A 14,590-nucleotide genomic window follows, 5' to 3' on the forward strand; every position below is an offset into this window, starting at 1 on the left:
TACCGCCGTGCATCATTCAGTGTTAGTCAGATTTTAGCAGATTTGTGTTTGAACATCTATCAATACAGCGCCACCACTAGCTTTCTAAAGCCTCATGCAGTACGAAGCAGTGAGGACGATGATCATGTGACAGCCAGCACCGCCTTCTTCTCATGATCAATCAATTAAAGAGCTGCATTTCCCAAATGATGTTTAAAAGTAGGGATGGTTGGAAATGCTGATTTAGTGAAAATTCCGATTTCCGCCAATGCCGATTACCAAATTTACGGATTTCCGAGGAGTCTTTGTTTGGTACATTTTTTACACTCTCCGAATGGCCAAATTCTTCCGAGTTGACTTTGCATTCTCTGATTGGTCCAATGCTTCTGAGTTCTGTGATTGGGCTAAAATTGTGGAGTTGTGGTATTGCGCTATTTCTGCAGAAAGCCTATCGCCAAGAAATGTTTTGGTTATTTTCTGCATTCCCTAATTGGCCAAGTACTTCCATGTTGACGCTGCATTCTCTGATTGGTCCAATGCTTCCGAGTTCAGTGATACTGCAGTTGAGGTAATGCGTTTTTTTTCCGTTCAAATACGATTTCCGCCCCTGCTATACACTATGACACCAAGATTATTTATTGAATCATATCACAAATCAGCCAAAATAGTTGTATTTGCACTTATAACCAATACAACCCACGTTCACAGCCATGTATATCACCAGCAATGAAATGTCAGACTAATTATATAAACATCAGAATAAATCGTATTATGTACAGCCCTCAGAGAACCCTTTTGCTGTATCCCCAGTGATCAGCTGACATAAGGGAAAATCACATATGAGTTACACCTATAGAAGAATAGAGGAAATCCTAGAATAGGAGACATGAGAGACAACCAGCTACTCACCTGCCAATCTCACGGGAAATGAGCCCTCAGGGCCAACACAAGCCGATATATGATAAACATGCTGATGTCACAATGGTTGCTGCAGCTGTGGAGGGAGCCTATTGTGACATCATCCCATGACCACACCCACGTTCTGGAACATTCTTATGCCCCTGCTATCCACTATGGGCTTGATTCACTAAACCGTGATAAGTCACATCATGGCCGTTTTCGCGCAAATTTTCGCGTTTGCATGACACCGTGCTGCACACGTGCATATGCAGCAAAGCACTAACTTTCATGCATGGCCTAGTGTGTTCCCACCCTCACTGCCAAGTGTATCACCGCTAGTTAAATATCAGCCTGAATTATTATATAAACATCAGAATAAATCATATTATGTATAATCCCCAGAAAACCCCTTTGCTGATTCCCCACTGACCAGCTGATATAAGGGTGGCGACATCACATATGAGTGACACCTATAGAAGAATAGAGGAACTCCTAGAATAGGAGACATAAGTGACAACCAGCTACTCACCTGCCAATCTCACGGGAAATGAGCCCTCAGGGCCAACACAAGCCAATATATGATAAACATGCTGATGTCACAATGGTTGCTGCAGCTGTGGAGGGAGCCTATTGTGACATCATCACCTGACCACACCCACGTTCTGGAACAGTCTTACACCCCTGCTATACACTATGGGCTTGATTCACTAAACCCTGATAAGTCACATCATAGCCATTTTCGCACGGATTTTCGCGTTTGCACGAGACCGCAAATTTTCACATGTAATTGCGAATTATCACGCACAATCACGAATTATCGCGCAAAAAGGATATCATTTTGAGCGATTGTGCGCAATAAATCGCAATCGCGTGCAAATGTGAAAATGCACGCCAAAACGACCGTGATATAACTTATCACGGTTTAGTCAATCAAGCCCCATGACATCAAGTTTATTTCCTGAAAAATATCCCAAAATGCACAAATACATATGTAGGAAAACGCAAACTTTCACACATTGCCTAGTGTGTTCCCACCCTCACTGCCATGTGTATCACTGGTAGTTACATATCAGCCTGAATTATTATATAAACATCAGAATAAATCATATTATGTATAATCCCCAGAAAACCCCTTTGCTGATTCCCCAGTGACCAGCTGATATAAGGGTGGGGAACATCACATATGAGTGACACCTATAGAAGAATAGAGGAAATACTAGAATAGGAGACATGAGAGACAACCAGCTACTCACCTGCCAATCTCACGGGAAATGAGCCCTCAGGGCCAACACAAGCCAATATATGATAAACATGCTGATGTCACAATGGTTGCTGCAGCTGTGGAGGGAACCTATTGTGACATCATCACCTGACCACACCCACGTTCTGGAACATTCTCACACCCCTGCTATACACTATAAGCTTGATTCACTAAACCGTTATAAGTCATATCATGGCCAATTTTGCGTAAATTTTCACGTTTGCACGAGACCGCGAATTTGCGCACGCAATCACAAATTATCAGCACAATCACGAATTATCGCGCAAAAATGATATCATTTTGAGCGATGATTTGTGATTGCGCGCAATAATTCGCAATCACGTGCAAATCTGAAAATACACGCCAAAACGGCCGTGATATAACTTATCACGGTTTAGTGAATCAAGCCCCATGACATCAAGTTTATTTCCTGAATAATATCACAAATTAGCCATCATAGTTGTATTTCCCACTTATAACTAATACAACAAACACTCAGGGTAGGAACACATTAGGCAGAAACGTTAGCGTTGTGGAAAACGCAGCAGAAAGTGCACATGATGCAAGTCAGTGGGCCACATAGAAATACACATGTTTGCATTCTGCAATGTGTGTTTTTTACACTGCAGGACTTGTTGCATATATTTCCAAAATGCATCTAAAACGCACATAATGAATGTCAAGGGTCACGCAGAGGTATTGCGTTTTAGTGCATCTTTTAAAGCTTTTAAAAAAGCAAAAACAAAAAAACAATTGTTATGATGTGTTTCTGCTTCATGTTAACTTCCTGATGATTAGCATAAAATTCATATCAAAAATGCATAGAAAATGCCTACAAAATGCATATACGATTTATATATGTGAACCAAAAACACATTAAAATGCAAGCAAAATGCATGTGCGGAACAAAAACACAAAATGGAAACACACTGAAAACGCACGAGTGCATATGCAGCAAAACGCTAACTTTCACGCATGGCCCAGTGTGTTCCCACCCTCAAAGCCAAGTGTATCACTGGTAGTTAAATATCAGCCTGAATTATTATATAAACATCAGAATAAATCATATTATGTATAATCCCCAGAAAACCCCTTTGCTGATTCCCCAGTGACCAGCTGATATAAGGGTGGGGAACATCACATATGAGTGACACCTATAGAAGAATAGAGGAAATCCTAGAATAGGAGACATGAGGTAGAAGCAGCTACTCACCTGCCAATCTCACGGGAAATGAGCCCTCAGGGCCAACACAAGCCAATATATGATAAACATGCTGATGTCACAATGGTTGCTGCAGCTGTGGAGGGAGGGAGCCTATTGTGACATCATCACATGACCACACCCACGTTCTGGAACATTCTCACACCCCTGCTATACATTATGGGCTTGATTCACGAAACCGTTATAAGTCATATCATGGCCAATTTCGCGCAATTTTTTGCGTTTGCACAAGACCGCGAATTTGCGCACGCAATCACAAATTATCACGCACAATCACTAATTATCGCGCGAAAATGATATCATGTTGAGTGATCATTTGCGATTGCGCGCAATAATTCGCAATCGCGTGCAAATGTGAAAATGCACGCCAAAACTGCCATGATATAACTTATCATGGTTTAGTGAATCAAGCCCCATGACATCAAGTTTATTTCCTGAATAATATCACAAATTAGCCACCATAGCTGTATTGTGTGTTTTTTTTACACTGTAGGACTTGTTGCATATTTTTCCAAAATGCATCTAAAACGCTCATAATGAATGTCAAGGGGGACGCAGAGGTATTGCGTTTTAGTGCATTTTTGAAAGCTTTTAAAAAAACAAAAACAAAAAAACAATTGTTATGATGTGTTTCTGCTTCATGTTGACTTCCTAGTGATTAGCATAAAATGCATAGAAAATGCCTACAAAATGCATATGTACGATTTATATATGTGAACCACAAACACATATCATAAACTGTGATAAGTCATATCACGGCCGTTTTCGCGTGGATTTCTGTGCTTGCGCGCAATCGTGAATTTGCGCACGCAATCGCAAATTATCATGCACAAGCACAAATTACCGTGTGAAAACGATATTGGTTTTGTGCGATAATTCGCGATTGCGTGCGCTAATTTGTGATCACACGTAAATGCGTGCCAAAACGGCCGTGATATGACTTATCACGGTTTAGTGAATCAAGCCCCATGACATCAGGGCCAACACAAGCCAATATATGATAAACATGCTGATGTCACAATGGTGGCTTCAGCTGTGGAGGGAGGAAGCCTATTGTGACATCATCACATAACCACACCCACATTCTGGAACATTCTCACACCCCTGCTATACACTATAAAATCAAGCTTATTTCCTGAATAATATCACAAATTAGCCACCATAGCTGTATTTCCCACTTATAACCAATAAAACAAACACTCAGGGTAGGGACACACTAGGCAGAAACGCTAGCATTGCTGAAACCGCAGCAGAGAACACACATAATGCAAGTTAATAAGCCGCATGGAAAAAAGCAGATGTTTGCATTCTGCAATGTGTGTTTTTTTCAAACGTAGGACTTGCTGCATATTTTTCCAAAACGCATCTAAAACGCACATAGTGAATGTGAATAATGACGCATAGTTATTGTGTTTTTGTGCGTTTTTAATGCGTTGAAAAAAAGAAAAAGAATTTTGATGATGTATTTCCGCTTCCTTTTGACTTTCTTGTGATTAGTATAAAAAGCATATTAAAAATGCATACAAAACGTATGTATGTAATTTATATATGTGAACCACAAACGCATGAAAACGCACGCAAAACGCAAGAAAAACACACGTACGGAACAAAAAGCATATGTTTGCAAAACGCACTGAAAATGCACAAATACATATGTAGGAAAACGCAAACTATCACGCATTGCCTAGTGTGTTCCCACCCTCACTGCCATGTGTATCACTGGTAGTTACATATCAGCCTGAATTATTATATAAACATCAGAATAAATCATATTATGTATAATCCCCAGAAGACCTCTTTGCTGATTCCCCACTGACCAGCTGATATAAGGGTGGGAAACATCACATATGAGTGACACCGATAGAAGAATAGAGGAACTCCTAGAATAGGAGACATAAGAGACAACCAGCTACTCACCTGCCAATCTCACGGGAAATGAGCCCTCAGGGCCAACACAAGCCAATATATGATAAACATGTTGATGTCACAATGGTTGCTGCAGCTGAGGAGGGAGCCTATTGTGACATCATCACATGACCACACCCACGTTCTGGAACATTCTCACGCCCCTGCTATACACTATGGGCTTGATTCACTAAACTGTGATAAGTCATATCACGACCGTTTTCGCACGGATTTTTGTGCTTGCGCGCGATGGCGAATTTGCGCACGCAATCGCAAATTATCATGCACAATCACAAATTACTGTGTGAAAACGATATTGTTTTTGTGCGATAATTTGCAATTGCGAGCGCTAATTTGCGATCACGCGCAAATACGAAAATGCGTGCCAAAACGGCCGTGATATGACTTATCACGGTTTAGTGATTCAAGCCCCATGACATCAAGTTTATTTCCTGAATAATATCACAAATTAGCCACCATAGCTGTATTTCCCACTTATAACTAATAAAACAAACACTCAGGGTAGGAACACACTAGGCAGAAACGCTAGCGTTGTGGAAAACGCAGCAGAGAATGCACATAATGCAAGTCAATGGGCCACATAGAAAAACACATGTTTGCATTCTGCAATGTGCGTTTTTTCAAATGCAGGACTTGCAGCATATATTTTTCCAAAATGCGCATAATGAATGTCAATGGTGACGCAGAGGTATTGCATTTTAGTGCATTTAAAAAAAAACAACACACAATTCTTATGATGTGTTTCTGCTTCATGTTGACTTCCTAGTGATTAGCATTAAATGCATATCAAAAATGCATAGAAAATGCCTACAAAAGGCATATACTATTTAGATATGTAAATGACAAACACATTAACCTATTTTGGTTCCTGGACGTAGAAACTACGTCCAGAAACCATGCGCGCTACTGCCCGCGCTCCCGCGGCCGATCGCGCGCTTTCAAGCGTGCTCCCGGCCCGCGGTTCGCTAGCCAGGCAATCAGTGAATCGCTCTATGGTGCCCGATCACTGATTCCTCTCCCCCGCTGAAAAAGCGACAGCTTCTCTCGTAAGCTGTGCTTTTTCTGGCTGTTGCCTCCCCCCTGCGTCACTCTAAGCGTGTGTTACGCTTAGAGTGACGTCATGTAAACAAACTCATGGCCGCCATCTTGTGGCCAAAAAGTATAACTACAACTAAAAGTAAAAAAAATTAAAAACAACACACAATTACATTATGAAACTATGGATTACATCCCACCCTCCCAAAAATACCCAAATAAAATGTTTAATATAAAAAAAAAAACATTACAATAAAAAAAACAAACATGTAAATATTTACCTGAGGGCCCGTTTCCACTATTGCGTTTCCTGGAACATTCTCACACCTCTGCTATACACTATGGGCTTGATTCACTAAACCGTGATAAGTCATATCATGGCCGTTTTCGCGCAAATTTTCGTGTTTGCACGAGACCGCAAATTTGCGTACGCAATCACGAATTATCACGCACAATCACGAATTATCGCGCGAAAATGATATCATTTTGAGCGATAATTTGCGATTGTTCGCAATAATTCGCAATCGCGTGCAAATGTGAAAATCCACGCCAAAACGGTCATGAATAACTTATCACGGTTTAGTGAATCAAGCCCCATGACATCAAGTTTATTTCCTGAATAATATCACAAATTAGCCACCATAGCTGTATTTCCCACTTATAACTAATACAACAAACACTCAGGGTAGGAACACATTAGGCAGAAACGTTAGCGTTGTGGAAAACGCAGCAGAGAATGCACATAATGCAAGTCAATGGGCCACATAGAAATACACACGTTTGCATTCTGCAATGTGCGTTTTTTCAAATGCAGGACTTGCTGCATATATTTCCAAAATGCATCTAAAACGCTCATAAAGAATGTCAATGGTGACGCAGAGGTATTGCGTTTTAAAAGCTTTAAAAAAAAACAACATTTGTTATGATGTGTTTCCGCTTCATGTTGACTTCCTAGTGATTAGCATAAAATGCATAGAAAATGCCTACAAAATGCATATACGATTTATATATGTGAACCACAAACACATTAAAATGCAAGCAAAATGCATGTGCGGAACAAAAACACAAAATGGAAACACACTGAAAACGCACAAGTGCATATGCAGCAAAACGCTAACTTTCACGCATGGCCTAGTGAGTTCCCAGCCCACCCACAAAGCCAAGTGTATCACCGGTAGTTAAATATCGGCCTGAATTAATATATAAACATCAGAATAGTTGTATTTCCCACTGATAGAGATGGCCCAAACATTTCGCGGGAGAACTTGTGAACTGCGAACATTTAGCGAGTTTGACCCGCCCCCTATACTACATCATTGGGCTAAACTTTGACCCTCTACATCACAGTCAGCAGACTTATGGCAGCCACTCAGGTTGCACTCCCTCCTGGATCCCCCCCCCCTTTAACCACTTGCCGACCGCACGCTTATACCGTGCGGCGGCAAAGTGGTAGCTGGAGGACCAGCGACGCACATGTGCGTCGCCAGGTTCCAGCTAATTAATCAGCGATCACTGTGTCACGTGGTGCCGCCCTCTTGTGACTTCAATCCGCCGGCCAATCCGCAGCGCCGGCGGGTTGTAACTTTTTAAAACAGCCACTAAAAACCATATAATACAGTTTGTTTACCTAACAAACTTTATTATACTGCCTGCCTCCCCGCTGTTGGTCACACTTAGCGATCGACCACCAGCGAGGAGAGCAGGCACAGTGAGTCACACACCACACGTGTTAGGAGCCCCACAGACCCCCCGATCACCGGCAGCACCCATCAGACCCCCCCCCCCCCGTACACCCCTGCAGACCACAGTTTGCACTTAACCACCCCCAAATCACCCATCAATCAATCCCTGTTACCACCTGTCACTCCTGTCAATCAGATCAGACCCCCAACTACCCCTTAGGGGTATCTGATCACCCCCACCCCTTCAGATCTCCCCCACCCCTGACCCCCTCCCCCAACCCCCCCCCCCCCGTATACTGCAGATATTATCTATCTATCTATCTTCCTGTAATCGCCCACTGATCAGCTGTCAATCACCTATCAGTCACGTGTCAATCATCCCTTGTCACCACCTGCCACTGCCCCCCATCAGATCAGACCCCCAACTGCCCCTTAGGGGCTTCTGATCACCCACCCACTCTTTTAGATCCCCCCGTAACCCCCCACCCCCCCTCTGATCACATCAGCAGTCCATTGTTTACATCTGTTTTTCCCTGTAAACACCCACTTATCACCCGTCAATAACCCATCTATCACCCCCTGTCACCACTTGTCACTCCTATACATCAGATCAGACCCCCAACTGCCCCTTAGGGGCTTCTGATCACCCACCCCCTCAGATCCTCCCCACACCTTCCTAGTGCATTGCTTGCGTATATTCTCCCCCCTGCCATTGTGTATCTTATCTCCTGTCTGTAAGGCTTGATTGTGCTTTGTTTAGCTACAATTGTCTCAATTGCACTGTGATTGGCATCGATTGTCGTGTGATTGGCTTCGATTGTCATGTAATTGGTTTTCAATTGTCGCGTGATTGTCTTCAATTGCCCGTGATTGGTTCTGATTGCGCCAATTGCCCTCTGATTGGCTGTTTTGCCCTGTGTCTCGATTGTCTCAATTGCCCTGTGATTAGCATCGATTTTCGTGTGATTGGCTTCGATTGTCACGTAATTGGTTTTTGATTGTCGCGTTATTGGATTCAATTGCTCAGTGATTGGCTTTGATTGCGCCGATTGCTGCAATTGTGCTGTAATTGCCTCGTGATTGTTTTTGATTAATTGTGATTATTTCTGATTGCTCTATTGTTCTCTGATCCCCAACCCCAACCCCCTCCCCCCCCTCCCCCCCACACACACACACACCGTCACTATCCTAGTGATGTAAAAACAGTGAGTAGTGAAAACTGTCACTTTTTTAGTATCACTAGTGGTAACAGTTAGGCCAGTTAGCTAGGCAAAAGGGTTGTTAGTGTCGGTTAGTGCTCAGCCCACTGCACCACAGTCACTTATTAGCGTCATCACTGTCGCTAATCAGCATTGGTACTATATAGTATCTGTAAGTGATCATTAGTGATCACAGTCAGATCTATATTAGGGTCACTAGGATCCACAAAAAAACGCAGTGTTTGCCCGATCAGGCCTGATCGTTCGCCCGCACCTGCGTTCAGCCCGCCCCACCGCAGTGACAGAAATGTTTTTTTCTGATCACTGCAAAAAACACTGTACACTAGCGGTGGCACTGTAAACATCAGTTTTGATTTTTTTTTTATCAAAACGCAGTGACCACAGCTTTCTACCTCCCAAATACTCCCTTTCGCTAGGTAGGTGCTCTTTTTCCTGGGTAGTCTCAGAGGAATACCTCCTAAATTTAGCAGTCCACCATGGCAAAAAAGAGGTTTTCCAATGAAGAGATATACAGGTACATGGACTAGTTGGATGAAGATGATTGCGTCGACTCATCCGACGAATCTTCTGGTTCAGAGTACGAACCTGTAGACAGCAGTGGCTCTCTGACCGATAGTTCTGATGACGAGGTTGAGGTCCCGGCTAGAGCCAGGAGTACCACACCCCATGCCACTGGACTGCAGGTGGCGCAGGATCAGTCTCAAGGGCAGCAGAGTGGTGCTAGCACTGATCTGATTTTTCTTGGTGCGGCATGCACCAGCAGCGCAGCATCTCCTGGACCTATCAACACCATTACTACCGTAGAAGACCCTGGTGAAGTGGTGAACACCAGCCTGGTAGTAGAAACTGGTTCGGTGGCACGTGCATTTAGACCCGATTCGCAGCCACCAAGAAGACGGGCCCGTACTCCCATTAGTTTCCCAGAAGTGCTGGCAAATCCTGATTGGCATTCCCCTGATCCCGCTGCACCCGTACTGCCCCCTTTCACCGCCCAGTCTGGAGTCCAGGTGGAGACAGTTGAACTAGGATCGGCCATAGACTTTTTTGAACTGTTCTTCACCCAGGATCTCCTTGACTTAATTGTGGCTGAGACCAACCGTTATGCCACAAAATTTGTAACCGCAATAATGTATTGCGCTCTTATTGGTCTACACACCCAATACATAACATGCCCATGTTCTCTGCTGCCATGTCCAGGTCGCGATTTGAGATCATCCTGCGCTTCCTGCATTTTAATGACAACACAACCAGTCATGCAAGAGACCACCCAGCTTATGACTGGCTCCACAAAATTCGGCCCCTCATAGACCACCTTTCATCCACATTTGCAGATGCTTATACCCCTGAACAGAACATCTGCGTAGACGACTCCCTCGTACATTTTACCGGTATAGGGTGAAACTGTATAAGTGCAGCAGTCAGTGGACACTGTTCACAATCAAGACAGCAAAGCTGTTTGTTACATGATATGGCATCTCCTACTACTGTCCCCTTAATTAAAACTTAAGCCAAAACCCCCCCTTGTTTAATCAAAAAAACAGGACTGCAATTGACGATGGAGAATAAAGGCCAATGCAGCCCAATTTTATTCAAATTTTTTAAACTTACAACATTTTAATATAAAACATAACTTGTACCAAATAACGGTAAAATCAGTAACATTGGAGCAAGGAAAACCGGAGGTTATAAACAAGAACCTTGGGAATGCAGCTATAAGAACCGGACTCCGACTCGGGGACAGCTGCATGCCCATAAAAAACTCTTTGCAGACGATCTCTTTACTGCGAGGAGTTCACACGCGTGAACTCCTCCAAAACCTAACCACCGTCCTCCGGCAACCTTGCCCCGCCAACAGCTGCAATGACGACAATCTTGACTTCCCAATCCGAAAAAAGGGGGATGGTGGGTGGGCACTTTCCTTCTTCCCTGCACGCTACCTAGCTCCTCCCTTTCCTCTCACTACCCACACTCAGCTTCCTTCCCCCGCAGCTCCGCCTGACTCTCCTATTCCGCCCCCTCCCTCCTGAAAACTTAACCCCTGCACTGCTAGACAGGAGGCTAGCCCTATCATGGGGGGCCCTCCTGAGTCCGCTTCACTCCCTAATCCAGGCCCTGCCTTAGGGCTATAACAGTGATTCCTGCTAGAAGTGGGTTATACCACTGAAAACTACCTAGGCAGGAGTTATGTTTGTGAAAAGAAAGTAAAAAAAAACACCACCCCTAACAAATGGATTAGCCTTCCAGCCGTCATCAGTCACGATTTACATTACTTGTTGTATTTATGAAACCATTCATTTTTTAAAAAAAACTTTTTACACTATTTTAGAAGGATGTTTAATAGTTTATGCATAAACCCCTTTTTATTTTTTTCCTCATTCGTGAAAGAACTTCTTTAAACATTTTTAACTGTGGATGTTGCCCATAAGTACGGTCACATGACTTTATGTTGCCATTTTGATTTAAGAGCAGGGATAACCGGTCTGATGCTGTTTTCTAATCTTATCTTGTGAGCTACAGCAGATCTCTGATGGAGGATAAATTCACACAGGCACCATGCTTTAGGTTTCTCAGATACACACACTGTTCTCTTCTCTTCCTCTTTTTTTTTTTTGTTCTCTGAGTAAAAACTTTATTTAACACTTCCTGGTTAACAAACAGACAACATTATCATATGACTCTAGATCAGTGCATAAGCTGTATAAGGGCATATAAAACATCACATATCTTAACACCCCCACTTGCTCTTATACTGCTTAAAAGGAATAGTTTGGTACAGTTACATCATTAACTGCCTACACTCCAAAAATGTAACTTACAAACCTATCTAGCTTACACTTTGTTATTGGTTTAGTCATAACATCAGCTACCATTTTGTCCGTAGAACAATACTCAAGATCTATCTTGCCCTCACTTAGAACAGATCTAAGGAAATGGAATTTAATGTCAATATGTTTGCATCTCTGATGGCAAACTGGGTTCTTTGAGAGAGCTATCGCACTCTGATTGTCTTCAAAAATCTTTACTGGCTCGTACTGACATTCACTGTCCAATTCTCTTAGCAATTGTGCAAGATATAGACTCTCCTGTGTGGTTGCGGCTAACGCTATATATATTCAGCTTCACAGGATGATAGTGCAATTGTTGGTTGTTTCTTCGATTTCCAAGAAATCAGGGGTCCATTTTCAGTCAGGCTGAAACAATATCCTGTTGTGCTTCTCCTGTCAATCTGGTCTGAGGCCCAACTGGCATCACTATACGCCTCTAGTTTTAATTTCTCTTTGCATTTTCTGTAGCATAGTTCAAAATTGACAGTTCCTTTCAAGTATCTCAGTACGTGTTTGGCAATGATCATGTGTTGTACACTTGGTTGTGAAAAGTGTTGTGACAGTTTGCTTATAGTCCAACTCAAATCTGGTCTTGTACATGTAGTCACATAAATCAAGCTGCCTACTATCTCCCGATAGCTTTTTACATCTGCAGGTTCACTTTTGTCATCAAAATCGAATCTTTGTTCACAAGGAGTAGATCTCGGTTTACAATCTGACATACCAAATCTTTCTAGCATTTTCAAAATGTATCTCTTCTGATTCATCTTCACTGTTCCACTAGTCTGTTCAAAATTGATACCCAGAAAATAGTTCAGTTTTCCAAGGTCCTTCATTTTGAACTTTGTCGCAAGTGTTGACTTCACATCATTGAGTAGTTTGTCATTGCTAGCAGCAATGATCAGATCATCAACCCATATTAGTAATATTGCTTGCTCATTTCCATTCTGTTTGACATATACACAATGGTCCACAGAATTCTGTACAAATGCATTTGAACATAGATAGTCATGTAGCATTTTGTTCCAGTTTCTTCCCGATTGCTTAAGACCATACAGTGACTTCTTTAGTTTGAGAACTAGCTTTTCATTTGTGTCATTTTTGATCTCAAACCCTTCTGGTTGGTCTATATAGATCTCACAGTCAATTGGGGCATGCAAGTAAGCTGTCTTCACATCCATTTGATGCAGGATCAAATCATATTGTGCTGCCATTTGCATCAAAATGCGTAATGAAGTAAAATTTGCAGTTGGAGAAAAAGTTTCCATGTAGTCAGTTCCCTTTACTTGACTATAACCTTTTGCTACAAACCGGGCTTTGTACGTTTCAGTTCCATTTGCATTGCTTTTTATCACGTATACCCATCTACCCCCCACTGAGTTTTTGCCTTCCGGTAGGGTGGTCAATGTGAAGGTATCATTCTCCTTTAGTGATTCCATCTCATCCTTCATTGCATTTAACCACATTTGTGACTGGGGTGATTCCATGGCTTCTCTGAAGGTCTGAGGTACATTATGTGCCCTGTAGCAGTAGTCTATATTCATCAGTACCTGATCATCACGAACTGATTCTAGTACATAGTCATTCAAATACGGAGGAGTTTTTCTATTTCTTGTGGGGTATCTTGTACCATGGTCATCATCTTTGTCCTCTATAATCTCCGCTATAGAAGCTGGGGTCTCTTTAGTCATTGGACTCGATATGGGAATTACACTCCTTTCTCCATAGACATCATCATCATTGTCCAACTGCTCAGTCTGAGTTTGTTTCTCAATTACAGCCTTTTCAATGAATTTTACTAGTCTGTGCTTGAAGACTTTGCCAGTGTCTGGGTAATACACCAGGTAAGAAGGACTATTTTTGTCATATCCTACAAAAATTCCTTTTGTGCACTTTGGATCCAGCTTTTTCCTATCATGTTTGTATGCAAAGCATTCTGATCCAAAAATTTTCAATTTTGAAAAGTCTGGTTTCTTCCCTGTCAGTATGTTGTATGGCGTTTGCTTCAAACGACTGTTAAAACATCGGTTCCGAATCATAGCTGCTGTCATCACTGCATATGTCCATAACTCTTTTGGTACTTTACTCTCTATCAGCATACATCTTGCCATTTCTATCAGTGTTCTCCAGTTTCTTTCAGCAGTACCATTTTGATGTGGTGAGTAAGGTGCTGAAGTCTCATGTCTTATGCTCCTTTTTCTGAGTAGTGACTGGAAGTCAATGGATGTAAATTCAGTACCATTGTCTGACCTTATTCTCTTGATGATCCCATAGGGGGCAGTATCAGCCATAAACTTCTCTGTGGCTAGAACTGTGTCACTCTTGTTTTTCAGAAAGTACACAAACACTGCACCAGAATAATCATCAGTGAATGCTATGATGTATCTAAATCCATCTTTTGCAACTGGCTCTATAGGACCTGCTAAATCTGTGTGTACTAGTTCCAGTGGGTATTTTGCACGGGTGTCAGACTCTCTGTTTCTACTCTGAACAAATTTCCCTTGGGTACAAATCTCACAATTCAGGTTGGACTTATCAAC

This window comes from Hyperolius riggenbachi, chromosome 2 (assembly GCF_040937935.1).
Source record: "Hyperolius riggenbachi isolate aHypRig1 chromosome 2, aHypRig1.pri, whole genome shotgun sequence".
In the NCBI taxonomy this organism is placed as follows: domain Eukaryota; kingdom Metazoa; phylum Chordata; class Amphibia; order Anura; family Hyperoliidae; genus Hyperolius; species Hyperolius riggenbachi.